The 13,723-nt window shown below is 31.2% G+C and overlaps 1 protein-coding gene across 2 annotated transcripts in view; it reads left to right on the top strand.

The window, feature by feature from the left end:
• LOC103575042 (COUP transcription factor 2) overlaps nt 1–13,723 on the top strand; it is a 67,874-nt gene that overhangs the window by 14,453 nt on the left and 39,698 nt on the right. The window lies entirely within an intron of this gene.

The following is a 13,723-nucleotide window of genomic DNA, read 5'->3' on the forward strand; positions in this document are numbered from 1 at the left end:
AAATAAATTTTTAAGCTTCTAGAATTTTTATTTTTAATTCTCAAGATAATTGCTATGAATAAATTATTCTTTTTTTTTTTTGAGTCTCAAAAGACTTACATTACATGAAGGAGATGATACTGGGTCCTTGGCGGTGGAATTTACGTGAAAATTACACGAACGAAGTAATATGATTTAAAAGGGAAAATAAACGGACTGAACGTGCGTTCAGGGGCCTTATGTTGGTAGAATAGTAGTTGGGTAAAGATTTAATTGCGGATTGCGGGGCCCAGTGCCGCGGAACAGCCCGTGGATACGTTCTCACGCCTCTCCCTCTCTATCTTATTTACCTCTTTCTCTCTTTCACTCTTTCTTTCTTTATCTTTTACTTCTTATAACTTATAATTCACGCTCTCACTCACTCTCATATTTATATATTACTTACTCGCTCCACTTGACTATCATTCCCGCCTCTCTTCCTTCTCACATTCTTCCTCTCGCGTTGCGCGATAATAATCTCACCTCAAGTCGTTTTCGTTTCGGCCGACCGGCATGACCACACCGCGGACCCACGCACCAGCCAACGTGTGCTCACTGTCTATTCTGTTGTTATACTTCATTTTTTATTTTTTTATTGTCAACCGAAATAAAACTTAAATTTACTTTTTATTTTAATTGCGTATTATAAATTCTACTCATTGTTGGTCGAACCGAAGCACCCATTACTCTTAATTAATTTTATATTTTTCTGTATTATGTCATACTTTTACGGTGTCGTTATTTTTTTTTTTGTCGTGCAAATTTTTTTTTTTAATTAAAACAGTACATTAATTACTAAACCCAAGACAAAATATGAGACACTAATTTTTTAAAACGACAAATTTTTTTTTTTTTTTTTTCAACATACTTAATTACGAATTCTGGGGCAAATTGATCAATCTAGACAATATGACCACTAAAATTTTCTAAAAAATTTTTTTTCAATTAATTTTTTTTTTTAGTTCATGAATAAGTTAAAAAAATTTATGATACTGACGTCAGCGGACGTCTAATAATTTTTGGATTTTTTTAAACACCGTAAATTATAAAAATAATATATTTTAAAAAATTGCACTTGTAGTTTTTAAAATTTTCTACATGTGCATTTTTTAAGTTTTTTTTTTTTTCATTGATTGACAAAAAAATCCGAAATTTTGAATTGTCTTCTAACTTCAGGATCATAAACAATTTTTTGTTTCTTGATATATTCAGTATTCAAAATTTGTTTATAAAATAATTCAGGTATTAAACACGCGACAGAAAAAAATTTCAAACCTGCCGCACAAATTTCTTCAATTCAATTTTTAATTTACAAGAGTAATTACATTTAATGAATAAAAAAAAAAATGATCGTAATAACAATTTAAAATATTTTTCCGTGTTTAGTGGGCGTGTAAGCGCAGACTCAGTTTTATCTCAATAAAGTTTGCGCGTGCGTGTATACAATCTCAAGTATCCTATATAAAACACACAAAAATAAACATCTATATGAGAATAATAATAATGATAATAAAAAAAGAGCCCCCGCGAATAAAGTTGAGATTCACGAAGGTATAGACGTTGGTAAGGTCTTATAGAATCGAAAGCAAATGAAAAGAGTAAAAAAGTAATAAGAAGTTAGTGGAAGAGAGTATTCGCGAAAGGCACCAGCATTTACCTGTAGCCATACTCTCTACCGTAGTCTTGACTCGGTACACTCGGGATAAGAATGAAGATGAGGATAAGGATGAGGTCGAGGATGAGAATAAGGATAAGGATAAGGATGAGGATGAGGGCGAGAGAAAAGCGCGGTCTTGTCGCGGACTAGAGTGGGAGAGAGGGCAGTCAAGTCGGTGGTCCGAGGTCAGCGGGGTGCATGACCTTACCTGAGGGCCCCTTCCTTCCGTGCGGGCCCGGCCTCAGGGCATCAGACCTCGTACTACTATATACTATATACTATATACATACTACCCCATACTACTATACTTGTAACCGACGGTCTTATAGCAGACAGGATGCGCTCGAGATTAGTCCGCTGTGATATTGTCCCCCGCGCACACTCTACTCTTTATTCTACACTACACTCTACGTTATACACTTTCGAGTATATAGCAGACCGCCAACTTTAACCGTCTGTTATTAACTAAATGATCTTACCGTTTATTTCTAGTTTCACTTTTTATTACAAAATTAAATGGCTTTGAAATATTTTTTATACAACGAAATATAATTTTAAATAAATTTTTTTTTTCTTTTTCACTTTTGATTGGGTTGTGATATTAAAAATTGACCTCCTTTGAAAGTATGAGAGTGTCCTTGCGAAAAAAAACATTTCATAAACCACGTACGAGTTATATGTAATAATAGTAATAATAATAAAGAAATGATGACACAAGTACGCGACGCACGCGAGTCTAGAGAAAATAAATAAAAAAAAAAATAAAAGGAGTGTAAGAAAGGACCTGAGTTAAAAGAAGATGGAATGAATTGTTGTATTGTAGACTACCAAAGGAAGACACAAAACAATATATTAAGTATTATAAAAGTCTAAAGGGAGCGAAGGGAAGTAAATAACCCTAATTTTCCTCCTCGAGACTCGCATTCGTCGAGTCATTATCAAACATAATATCTACTGTAAATATATATCATTTTTTTTTTTTTCATCATTTCAACATGTGTTATAATTACTTAAAAAAATATCACGTGGATTTAGGGGAATCCGGGGCAAAATGGGAAAATCTGTAAGTATACGAGGTAAGATGAGACACTTTTTATGAAAAAAAATTTTTTTCTTTGAAGGCCCCCCTGAAAATTTGATCAAAAAAATTTTTATCATTTTTTTAAGGGGGGCCTTCTTACCCCGGTCTCCTCTACTTTTATCTATGGGACCTAAAAGAATATGGGGCAAGTTGATCACCCTGAGCACTGCGGCCGTAAAATATTTTTTTCATGGAAATAAATATTTTTACGTAAAAATAAAAAAAAAATAGTGTCTCATTTTACCCCGAATTTACCTTGTGTGAAAAATAAAAATAATTTATGAGATATTGACTGAGGCTGAAAAATAGTAAATAAAATAATGGAGTGAAATATATTTAAATAAATCTAAAATAAGTTTAAAATTTATTTAATGACCGTTAAATGCAAATTCCACCGTTAGAGATCGGATTAATCCCGTGGTGAGCCAAAATGGTCGTACAATAATGCACGGTATGGGATTCGGTATATTGAGAGAGGGTGGAAATGAGAAAAGGGCTCGCTCGGTTTAGGGATTGAATAGTACAAGGGACACAAACTGGACAGCCCGAAACACACCACAATGTCCATGATCAAACTCATCGTCTCTTTTCATCTCTTTCCCCCATACACAAACCCACCAAGAGTGAGTGAACAAGAAAGTATGTATACAGAACAAGAACGTATCGAGATTACAGATGATATTGTGTAGCCCTCTCGGGTGGCTTTGGGATCGTGACTTTAATCAATTAGCGAGGTTTCTCGACTCCGGGAAATCGACGATTGGTAATCCCGAGAGAGTCCTGAACCTATACCTACTTATATACATATACATATACATATACTCCCCAGCACTACACTCGTGAGGTTCTCGTCGTCGTCGTCGATGATCGTACCTACCGATATACACGCGCGTGGGCTCTTCTCTCAGCTTCTCTCCATGTAGCCGAGTTTAAGATTTCCGTGAACGTACAACCGATAATTGCACACTTTCATCGAACAACGTTGAAATTACTGCAAAAATTATCGTCGTGATTTTTTTTTTTATGTCCTGAGGCATTTTATCGTAGTCGTTTATGAACAAATAATAAACACGCGATGAAAAAAAATTTTTTAAATGTTATCTTTTCATTTATTTATTCAGTCTTTTTTTTGTAACAGTGTAAATTGTTTATGAGTATATTAGACGGCAAATGCAATTATAAAATATATATTTAATGTTAGTGTATATATTAAATGTATATTTATATGTGTATAGATGTAAATACATTCAATGGATTAATAATACACTTTAAGTGTACAATAATAATTTGCATATATATATATATATATATATATATATATATATATATATATATATATATATATATATATATATATATATATATATATATATATATATATATATATATATATATAAGATAATATTAAATTATACTTTATGAATATCATAAAAGCTGCTATACTGCATTCTATTGTACTCATTTCGAATAATTGAAGACACACTAAAATATAAATTAATTTTGTGAAAATTAATCATCATGACATTTATTTTAAATTAAATATATGTTTAAATGATTTATTTTCATTACGTTAAATTAACTTCCTGTTTACTGTTTAAATATTTTTTTCTGATTCAAAATTTCCATCTTTGCTTCACCTGACGATTTAAACGATTGTTTTCAATCGAAATTTACTGCGGATAATTAATGTAAAATTTTTTTTATTTTCAACAGTAGTGAATTTGAAATACAAACCTGTCATCTAATGAATTTAATTGAGCTACAATTACGAAATATATGATAATTTATTCCATATTATTTAGAGGTTAGTCGCTTGATATTGTCATAGATAAAATTTGAAATTTTAAAATAACATTCTGGTAAATTTTACCAAAATTAGTCGAATTAGTGCAATTTTACAGATCGAAAAAATTAGTCGCAGAAAAAATAGTTTTTTTTTTTATAAGTGATACATTAAAATGAATTGAGGTTATAGGGAATAGTTTTCTTAACAGAAGACAACGGAAATTTTTTTTCACAAAAAAATAAATAAATCATACATTTATATTTTGAAAAAGAGGAAATTTCTTTCTACGTAAATTAAAAATTTCCACTAAAATAATTTATCATATAAATTGATTTAAATTAAAAAAATTAGAGAGTAAAAATATTTATCGCAGTTTTTTATTAGCAAACAACAATAACATTTGAAAAAAAAAAAAAGCTGCAAAATTAACATGCATTAATTTAAATATATCTATAAAAATTCCTTCAAGCAGTAGTCTATTCCCATCTGATTGATGACGCCACATCGTCCGCATTTTCGTTCATTAAAATACAAAGTAGTCATTAACATTCTCGGGTCACCGTTTGGGGTTGAAAGAGCATGACATTAGCACGACTATAACTAACAATGTGTGAATGCATATTCAAAGGCACAAGGTCCCGTAACCAAAATAAATTTCCCTTCAAAATACATTTACCCCTTATATTTATTTATTTATATATATATGCTTGTAGTGAGTTTATATAAAACAGCCTCGTATATATATGAATCTCATTGCCAGAGAGAGGTATATACATATATATATACGATAGAAAGATCGAATGAGGAAAGATATATAAAGTCAGAGTCTCGTGCAATCAGAATGTGAAAGTTTGGTCGTAAAGCGGCCAGCTGTGAGTTCACTTAGGAATATATGTTTGATCTCAAGTCTATCCTACTATTGCTATCCTATTCTATAGACAACCGCAACACCACCAACAGCAGCAATAGCAACAACTAAACATCAATAGTAATACATAGTAATTGAAATAGTAATAGTAATATATCTAGCTAATGCAATAAATTTACGACGTAATTGACTTTCGTAAAATTTCTTTATTTTCATAAAATCTAATCGCTTGTTCATTTATATAGATCATTATTATTCATTTAACTTACTCTTTATTTCATTATTTAAATTGTCTATGTTTATTTATTTAAACGGACAAATTATTTTTATTAAATCTATGACTTTTTTTTTTATTTTATTACTTGGAAACCGATTACTTGGGAAATTACTACACTTAATATTTTAATTTAAGTTCTCATCCATGATGTTAAATATAGCAGTATATTAGGAACTTGGACAGGAAAAAATTCACTGCTACATTTTTAAATCCTTTTTTTTCTTAATTTTTGTTGTATTCTACAACTTCATCAGGCAAACTGTCCAAATGAAAACAAAGTATGATTCAACAATATGATCAAATTAACAAAAATGTAACTTAAAAAACATTAAAAATCTTACATTTAAGGTTAACACTGTTGTATGTCAAAGTTAACTCCGAAAGATTTCGTTTTAAAAGATATAAATAAAGTCAGACACCTGACAACCATTATACGGAAAAATTTAGTAAACATCTATTCCACCAAAACAATTTTATTGAAAAAATAATTTGTAATAAAAAAATTTAAAGATTAAAATTAATCAATGAATTAATTACAATGAATAACAAAAAATTTTTAAACAGCTACAACTATAATAAAAACTGAAAAATGTTATGAATGAAAAATGAATCTCGACACTGTCCGTCCCGTAGCCTGCAGAGATCCATCCAATCCATCAACACACATGTTAATATAAATCCCACATCCAGCAGGTATATAATACATAAGCCTACCGAATTTCACGGTCAAACTCATATAATCACTTGCATCATACCAATACGAGACTAAAACTCCTTCCCGATTCTCTTTCTACCCACTTCGAGTCATCTCAATAAATTTAATTCAGAGCCACATCAGAGTCGTAACCAAACCGTCTCGGATCCGGAATGTCGCTCTAGAAAAAACTTTGTTATCTACTCTCTAGACTGTACACTTACCCATACCTGCAGGTTGCTACACATCCTCATTCTCTATCCCTACACTCATTTGCCTGCGTATACTATATATATATACATATATACACGGCACCTTAGCAGCAGCATCATCATGATAAACTCGTCGATCCTTCGTCCCTACAATCGTACAACCGTACGGTCGAACTGGTTCGTTACAGGTGACTATATACAATGTAACGGCTGTTTTGCATCCAACGTCTGCAACCTAATGCACATCCATCCTCTTAAGCTCAAGATAACTATATACTCCTTCTTACAACTAATTATAACCCCCTCAATCGCCTATGAAATTACTCATAACTCATGACCAAAGTGACTATATAATATATATGTGTATATAAAACTCGATCGAATTACTTGAAAAATTAAGTATACAGCATAATGTTGAGCTAAATACCGGGTTTAAATATTAACGTCTATAAAGTCTACTACTAGTTGTATACACAAGTCATGTCAGTTCTATTCACGATATGAGAAAATAACAAAACTTGGATATTAATAAGCTGTTGCGTGGTTCCCTCCACCTTATTCTTACATATATACATACACTATCTTTTTCTATATCATGTAGTAGTAGTAGTGGTATGGTATATATAATGTCTAGTGTAGTGGCTTCTTCTGGATTTTAACGTTACCTACACGGTGTTACCTCTCTTTTCCTCACTCATTATAAAGAGTGTGTGTTGAAGAGTGTGTATATAGGAGGAAACAAGACAAGAGTGTGCATACCAGGTCTGAAAGAGCAGACAAGACCGCAGTAGTGTAGTACTATGCGTTCTCTGTTGCTCTGCTTTGCTCTCATACTCGATACGACTCGCGCGGCACTCAGGCCACTCTCCTCGCAGTACCTCCGGGGTCTGTGGGCCCATTCTCCCCGATGCTATAGCAATATACCCCTTTCCCCCCTACTCTCCAACGGCCCCAACTCTTGCGCGCCTTCGCCTCGAGCAGACACCGTGGGAATGTTAGGCGGACCCAAAGCCGGGCCCTCTACTCTCTTCTGGACGCGTGTAACCTTGTAACCTCCTCCGACCTCTCCCCCGATTCGATCCTCTTCTTTTTCTCGCTGTACTCATCCGCTTCTGCTGCTTCTTCTTCTTCTTTGGCTTTATCTTCTTCTTTGCCTTTTCTTCTTATACACCAGCATCTTGGGCTGTTCACCAGTGCACTCTGCTAAACGTCGGCAGGAGGAACCTTCGTCAAATTCTCGAGGATGATGACGATGATGATGATGATAATGATGATGAGCGACGGATTATACTGTGCTGGTGGTGGATATCTCGGGCCGTGTATCGTCAGTATATAAACTCGAGGAGAGACCAAAGAGTAGAATCAAGAGAAGAAATACCCTGAGGTACTTCGCCCCTGTATGAGGTCGGGCATCATGCCTGTTTTGTAACCTTTCCGGATAAATTATCGTAATGACTTGGAACGGAAGCACCGCCGCAGGCTGACCAACCTTCTTTTGTGTCTTTTATTATTATTATAAACACACATGCCATTGAATTTATAAATTTACATATAAATATGTATATATAGTTTTTACTTTTTATAATCTTCAAATTTTAATTTATACTTCAAATCCGAAATCTCAATTCAAAAATATACCTGGGTCAAAAATAAAACTTGATTCAGGCTCACTTCATTTTTTTTTTGAAGTTATCGATTAACCAAGTCAAAAATAAGTAGTATTTGTTTTTCACGTTTCATCTTAGTTTTGACTTTTTCGTTTGGGATTGAAGGGAGGGGGGGGGAGGACCACTAGTGTGATCGCTTGAAAAAAAGATGATTTTTGGGAATTTTTTTAAAGAAAACTACTCCATGGAATGTTTTAATGTTTCAAGAATATATTTGTGGATATATAATGAATGCAAGATAAAATTTTTGAACCAAAAAATTCAAAATTTAGCGAGTTATTCACAATCTCCCAAGGCTCCAAAAAAAAAAGTCCCCCACACAGTGCCGGAAATCAAAAAAACCAAAAAGTTTATTAAACTAGAAGGTATTTTCCGTACCAAGACCCTCGGGCTAAGAAGAAAATTTTAATTTACCAAAAAGGCGGAGTTTTTAAAAAAAATTCAAATTTCGCGCGAAAATTTGATGATTTTCGGCCTGGCAAAATTACATTTTTGATTCAATCGAAAAACTGAAGGTTCATGGGACTTAGAAATGTATAAAAGAAGCTGCGATTCAAATCAAATATTCCGGATGATTCGCCTTCGAGTTATAACTGCAGCAATTTTGAAAAATGTATTTTCGAGAACCGATAAGCGGCTGCTTTTCAGATGGCTGTAACTCAAAAAAATTATTCGAGATATGCACTAGAAATTTTAGTGTTATTTTTTAAGCTATAGACTATCTAAATATGCAAAAAAAATTTGATTTCTTCAAAATTTCACAGTAATGGTCCCTCTTGTCAAATAAGTCTAAACCAAGTAAATTTCGCCTTTTTCGTATTTTGTATTGTTCGGGTACTTTTAAAACAATAAATTATTTATTTCTTTCATGTCTCCCCCAGTAAATTACTTATAAACTATATATATCTAGTAATTTCTCGTAGTCTCCCGACAAAATGTTATATCTGGTAATTATTATACCAGTGACGAATTAATAGCTGTTATTTTGCAGCATCAAAGACTGGTTCTACGAACGGACATATAAAAGTTTTAACTCAAGTTAGATCGTGTGTCCTAGAATACGACCCAAGCCAATTCTAATTGTCACGCGTCCTGTGTCTTTTACACTTCCTACTGTATTCTATATCCGTTCAAACTGTTTATTTATTTATTTATTCATCTAACTAAATTATTGTTATTATCACCGTCTCAGAATCTTGGATAAGAGTAAAACGGTTTTCCACCGTGAGAATTTTATTTTAATCCCAGCGTATAATTTCATCACTTTAATTATTATTTCAATGTCAATTCACTATTTTATTATTTATTTTTTATTTAATAAAATCTATCTGACGATCTGATCAGCGATAGTTTGATGATGAAGCTATAATGTCTATCATGAAGATAATCTGTAATTTTTTCAGTGTAGCCTTGTCCAATGAACTGGGGACCATTTCTTAGAGCTCTCAGGTTTATAACACAATATGTAGTATGTAGTGAAGATAGATGCGAGTACATACATATATATGACCACACGCGTTGTAAACAGCCACTTTTCTTCGGCAAAGACAAGAGACAGAGGTATATGACTCAGCTATAGTACAACTTCAATCTTCAATTTCAATTCCAACTATACAAGACCATCATATCATACATTCCTCACTCATTTTATATATATATATATATATATATTTTTTTTTCTTTTTACCGCTTATACATATATACACTCATGTCCACTTGTTCATTCTTTCGATTGCGTCATATTCAAACACTATATATATGTACCTGGTCGCTGGTATAAATGTGTAGATACGCTGTAGAGAATTTGGACACGTATGGCTAGTCAAAACATTACTCAAGGTCATCATATATGACCAGTAACGTCAAACATACTTTGCATAAAAGAATTTTATCGTCAACTGTAGTTTAAAATTAAAATTTATATTTTTTTCTTAAGTATAATATATGGGCTGCTAGAATGTATTATAATTTTATGGTTCAATTTTTCAAGAAAAATTTCATAGATTATAAACTGATAGAAGATAGAAATATTATCTCGAAAAAAATATCACTTAATATTAAAATAAATTTTGTTTTTGATTAACTATACTTTTATAAAATATTTTTACGTTTTAAGCTCTACCGGAAACATTTCGTTGTAGAAAAAATATATGTAGCAGCCATAAGACGAAAAATAAAAATTTTCAGCAGCTTTTGAAAAATATTTTGGGCCTTGCAGGAGATAACTCTACTGATGGCTCGTGAATTAGTTTAGAAAGTATAGAGTCTAGAATTATCTTTTGCAAGTTCCCAAAATTCTTTTCAAAAACTGCTCAAAATTTTTATTTCTTGTCTACAAGCTTCTCGGTAGTCTGTAAGGCTCAAAAGAGAAAATTTTTATTTCTCGCCTTCTACAGACATATTTTTTGACAACAAAATATACCACCAATGTAACTTAATTTTTTTTGCAAGTTTTGAATGGTTTTGTTCGCGATTACGCAGTAATTTTGTCTTATTTACGTTTTTGTACGTCAACTACGTCTCAAATAAATTTTCACGGATACTTACGTCTTCAAAGATTGAATTTACGTTTTCAACGTCTAGTACGTTCAATTAATGTCAATTTTGACTCAGGTTATAAGCATGAACTCCAAAAAAAAGTTTGTTACACGTGTGAAAATGTACGATATTTATTTTAGAAATTCTTGATAGAAAATTTCAAAATACATCCTAAAATTTTAAATAATCATCAATTGATAGTCAGTTTTCATAGTAGAATTGTTAAACATAAATAGCATTTTCTACTTACAATAATAATAATTTTTATAAAAAAAAAGAAAAAAGAAATGATTGATTTATGATAAAACATGTAGACAATGATTTTTTCGCATAATTACCGATAATAAAATGAAATAAATTCTAAAAGCGTATCCTAGATAACTGCATGGAGTGAATCACATGACTATCAACATTGTGAAAATATTCTCTTCGTCTTTACTGCACATATAACATAGACATTTCTAACTTCCCATGATTTGCAACCGCTTGTTATAATATACATACTTTTATATATATGTATATATATATATATATATATATATATATATATATATATATACGTATCTAATAAAAGAGACTAGTGGTAAAAGACATAGAAGAAGGTTGATAGGACGAATAGAAGAACCAGTGGCATGTAGAGGTCGTGCGCTCTCGATCTTAACCCAATGACCCGATGAACATGTAGGCCACTGGTATAGAGAAATTGTAGGTGGACGACCGGATTATAATCAAACTTTTGAATAATGATTCTTTACAAGCATATCTTAAATTAAAATCAAAAATCTTAAAGACATTGCCTATTGATTAGTCTTTGATCTTACCGACGGTGTTGAGTTCCAACACCATCATTGATATCCATCAAATGGTCTATTAATAATAATCGACGAATCGCGTTAAGACGTGATATGTGATACATGATACATTCGATAGACCGTGTAGTAGACACACGTAACTTGAAATATGAGACGAGACTGGTCAAGTTTCTTTGGTTAGTTTTTCGTATTTACGCGCTCGTACGTCACAGGCATGTTTAATTAATTCTGTCTTAATAAAAGCAACTGCTCGTTTTACCAATGATTAATTAGCATTTCAAATGATGTTATCGCCACGGGTGATCATTTATACGTGAATTATTTTTCAAATTATCATTATTTTTTTTAAATATCAATTTATTACTTAATATCGGTAATTAATTTATTTATTATAATCAATTTCTTTATTTCAATAAATTTTATTTAGTACAGAAATAAATAAAAGTTTTAATTGCATGGATAATAATAATTACCGTCAATATTATTTTTATTGTTATTATTAGTAACCTGCAGTCTTTACGTGACTGCCCGAGTAATCACTACGATATTTATTGTATCGAAATTAATTAATAAGTAAGCAATTCTCGGATTATCATTCACTGGTTTTTTTTTTTTTTAATTAAAGAAATAAGTTAGTAATTAAAAAAGGTTGTTTAGATGCGACTTACCGTCAATTCATTCAAATATTAATCGGCATTTAGTCGTTGAGCCAAAGGCGACTGTGATAAGAAGACTAAATCTAATTCGCACCACAAATGTTTTTTTTTCCGTGTAAATATTAGGTCACAATGAAAAACACTAATTCAGAAATTTTATTTTTGAGATTTCAAAATCTACTCGTTCGATCGAATTTTCAAAAATATGAACTTTTGATAGCGCATTCATACATGGCCTCGGACATTCTAAAAATAGAATAACTCTCTATAAGATTTCAAATTTTCGACATGTGATGAAAACTCGACTTTTGAAAATCGAATTGAAAAAAATGACTACTTTTTTAATTTTTTTAGCGGGAATTAAAAAAACTAACAAACAGATGTGCATTTTTACGCGCGAAATTTTAATGTATTTATTATTCAAAAAAGTCAACATATCGATACTGCCATTCTAATATGTCGTATCCCACATTTGGGAAATTTTTCAGGAGACGATAAAAACGTTTCACGGTCGGCAAAGAAAAATTATTTGTATTATGCTTTAATTGGTCTAACCTACAAATTTATTTTCATGTTTTCATAAAATACAGGCATTTCTAGTGAATAAATAATTTTGAATTATATGCTGTAAGAAAAGTCGAAAATTATGCATCATTACCTTCTTACTCATGTCGTTAATTGCTTCCTAAAAATTACTTTTAAATAAAAAATGTTAAACGTGACTAAACCTATACGAATGTGGGATACGACATATTAGAATGCGCGAAAGTCTGCGTGTGGGATACGACATATTAGAATATTTATTTAAAAATACTGAATAAACAATTTGACCTCGAAAATTTTTACATAAGTTGCACATTGTTACAATGATTCCATTTTAAAAAAAAAATGAAAATATCAAATTTTGTAAAATACGACGTATTAGAATGGCAGTATCGATTCTCTATTAAAAATCGTATAAAGAAATTTGAAACCATAAACAGGGAAAAATTTCAGCCATGACAGAAATGATACCAAGTTTCATCAGGTTAATAGCTTTTATCTCAAAAATATGATTCAGACAAAGTTTTCTATATTCTCTAAATAATAAGTATACAATAATAATAATAATAATAATAATAATGAATGAATACTCATATACTTAACATATATTATTATTATTTATATTCCAATTTAATCATAAATGGCAGTGTTAAATATTTAGCATATAATGATAAAATATATTTCCGTATTACATGTATGTAAAAACAATTTGCATTGAATGTTAATAGACAGCATATTAACCAGCGTAAATCTTGTCAGTAAATCTAAAATAAAAATAATAATACATGTATAAATATATAAATAAACATAAGTATAAGTATATGTTGAGAAAAGATTTAATAACCATAAAATACCACAAATAATCTGTATCAGATTTCTCAATATTCTGTCACGATAATAATAAAAATCGATGG

Source organism: Microplitis demolitor, chromosome 1, assembly GCF_026212275.2.
Source record: "Microplitis demolitor isolate Queensland-Clemson2020A chromosome 1, iyMicDemo2.1a, whole genome shotgun sequence".
NCBI classification, from domain to species: domain Eukaryota; kingdom Metazoa; phylum Arthropoda; class Insecta; order Hymenoptera; family Braconidae; genus Microplitis; species Microplitis demolitor.